Genomic DNA, 3,207 nt, shown 5'->3' on the forward strand with positions numbered 1-3,207 from the left:
CTCCTGCCATCTCCTTGCTTCCTGGCTGCCATGAGCCGAGTAGTTTTCCTCCGCCATCCCCTTCTGCCATTTGTCCTGCCTTGGGCCTAGAGCAGCAGACTCGTCCGGTCATTAACTGAACCTCACAATCTATGAACCAAATGAATTTTTCTTCCTTTAATTTGTTCTTGTCAGATACTTTGGTCAGAGTGATGAGAAGTCGACTGACACAAGGTCTAATGATCTGTATCGGTATCACCATCTCCCAAGCCATGAAGTTAATATGCTATCACCAAGAAAAATGGAAGGAACTGCAGCGCCTCCAGTTCTCCACTGGCCAGGACTTGGAGCTCAGGAAGCTGAAGCACCTCAGGAGCTTTCTGCTTCCTTCATGGCGTAAATTCCTTTTTAGGGGTTGTGTAGACTCCCATGGATTATTGGGAACCTGTTCTGCGATTCCCTTTCCAGTTAGAACTCCAACACTAGTTTGTACTAGCTTTATGTAGGATTGTATCTTGACTTCTGAAAACAATTTCTGAACAATTAATGAAACATACAGGCAACTTCATATAAGTCATGAAAATATGGAAATGTGTTCTTACTTTGATAATTGATGTTAAAATGCCAAACTTCATTAAACTTGCATAGTAATTATTGATCAACCACTTTTAATATATGGTTTTCCAATATCATACAGAACATTATTTTCAGCTTAATTTGAACACAAATAAAAATAATTGGCTGTTCAACAACGATCACAGACCAAACCATTGTGCTTATGGAATTTAGCAGCTATGGGATGTTAATAAACATCTGATAAAGAATAAAATGCTATAAAATTATACATGAGTAACAAAGTTCAAAACATCATTAGAGATAGAGAAGCATGTCTATAAAAACAATAATCCACGAGGATGGGATTTGTGTAGCTACTGATATGTAAAAGGAAGAAAACATTACTTTAGAACCCTAGAGTTATACTTTTACCATTCAACATGCCCTATATATGTTTTGGTGCAAACATAGAAATGTAACCAAATAAAAATCATCACATGTATGAAGTCACAGTTAAGTCTCAGCTTTTAGAATTTCACTGAAATGACCAAAATTTAGAGAAGTAAATGTGGGGTCTTATCACACAGTATAGAGTTCATCTAGTCTGTGTACTGAAGAACTTATCTGAAGATGCCATCAGATTAATGGGATAAATATTATAGCTGAAGAAATAAAAATCCTATCTAAATATATAGAAGAAGGATCAGCATGCAACAGTCTTTTTTTTCACATCTGCCAAGGTGAAAACACAAAATGATTAAATACACGAGTATATGATGGCACTCCCGTCAGAATGGGATGCAGAAAGGAAAACTTGAACTCACTCTGTTCCCTCTAAACCTCACAGGTAGAACACAATTGATCCTAGAGGGCTACAAGTCTCTGGTAGCAGATGTACGACCAAGACTGACCCGTTGCTGAATAACACATGCTATTTATATGAGGACCATTTAAAAGTGAATCAGACACTGTCCCTCTCAAAGGATCAGTCTCATCACCTTCCACCTAAACTTGCACATGGAGTTCTCTTTATCTTTAACGCCTGCCATATTGAGGATAGAGATTAGCTTTCTCATACAAAATTCAGATTTATGTTGGGAAAACATGTCTATTCTATAAATTCTATTGATTATTTATTATTCTGAGTATAAACTGAAGAGTTAAAATTATGTAAAAAATCAGAAGGTATTAGGCACCTTTCCATCACCATAATTCAACGCCAGAGGCGACTGACTCGGCGTGCTGTGACTCTCAGTTCTGGAGGTGCCAGTCCCCAAGTGCACACGGCTGTGGGCCTCTGGCCAAGGCAGCACACAGGGCTGATGCATGGGGCAGAGAAACCTCTCACATCCTGAGCCAGGAAGCAAGAGAACAGAGAGGACCAGGCTGTCCCACAGTCCCTCTGGGTACTATGGCCTTAGTGGTTTCAGGACCTCCCACTGGGTCCCGCCTTGAAAGGTTCTGCCCCTTTCTAATAGGGCCTCTGTGGGGATCAGCCTTTCAGCACCCTCTGGGGGCTGCAGTGTCCACAGTTTAGCAGAGCCCTTCCCTTGGAAGCTTAGCGTTGTCTTCTGCATTGCACATTCTATGTTCCATGGAGTTTTAAATCCATTACGATTTAAAAATATACATTTGTATGTATGTAACTTTGTTTTTAAATGCTGCCTGTACCTTCTTATTATTTATTTATTTATTTTGCAGAGACATGGCCTGGCAATTCAAAAATATAAATTTTTCTTTTATTTTTTTGTTTTAACTAGTTTACATGACACTAGAACGCATTTATGTACTTTGATAGATCACACTTACATGGGATATAATTTCTCATTTTTCTGAGTACACATGTTGCAGGGTCATGTTGGTCATGTAGTTACGTTTATACATACAATAATGTTGGTTTCATTCTACTGTCTTTGCTATCCCCACATTCCCTCCTCTCCCTTCCCGTCACTTACCCTCTACCTAATCTAAGGTAAAGCTATTCTTCCCAAGTTCCCCCTGCCTCGTTGTGAATTAGCATCCACATATTAGAGAAAACATTAAAAATATGTATTTTGATATTGGGAACACTCATGAATGTCAGAGGAGGTAGGCATACCTCTTTATTGTTTTAAACTGGAATTACAGGTATCAATATGAATTAATAATTTTCAACATGTATATATCAATTTCATGTGTGTTTATTATAAGTATATGAATACACACATGCCTGTATTTTTCTGTGTATGAAAAGAAGAATCTGCTATATCAGTGTACTTGAAGGCCAGGAAACAATTACTCACAATTGAAATGAGCTTGGTTTTTAAATTACACTACCCACCAAAACACCCTTGGGGAAGTGACTGAATTCAGGCTGGGATCTGGAAAACACAAGATGATTTTAGAATATATTGTGCCAAACAGGAAAGAAGTAATAACACAAAGGGACACACACCCACAGTGTGTGTATAGCCATGGAGGAGGATGTGCCAGTGAGGACAGAGGCCGGGAGCACATGGAGATGAGAGAAGGGGATCGGAACCCAGAAACGAACAGAAACACATCACCTGACTAGTTAGTGAGAGGCATTGCAGAGGGGGAATGGAAGCCTGTTGTAACACCAGAAGTCAATGTAGAAGGAAGACTATCATTATAAAATCACTCTTTGATAATCATCCTAATAATGATAAAAGA

This window comes from Ictidomys tridecemlineatus, chromosome 13, assembly GCF_052094955.1.
Source record: "Ictidomys tridecemlineatus isolate mIctTri1 chromosome 13, mIctTri1.hap1, whole genome shotgun sequence".
Lineage (NCBI taxonomy): Eukaryota > Metazoa > Chordata > Mammalia > Rodentia > Sciuridae > Ictidomys > Ictidomys tridecemlineatus.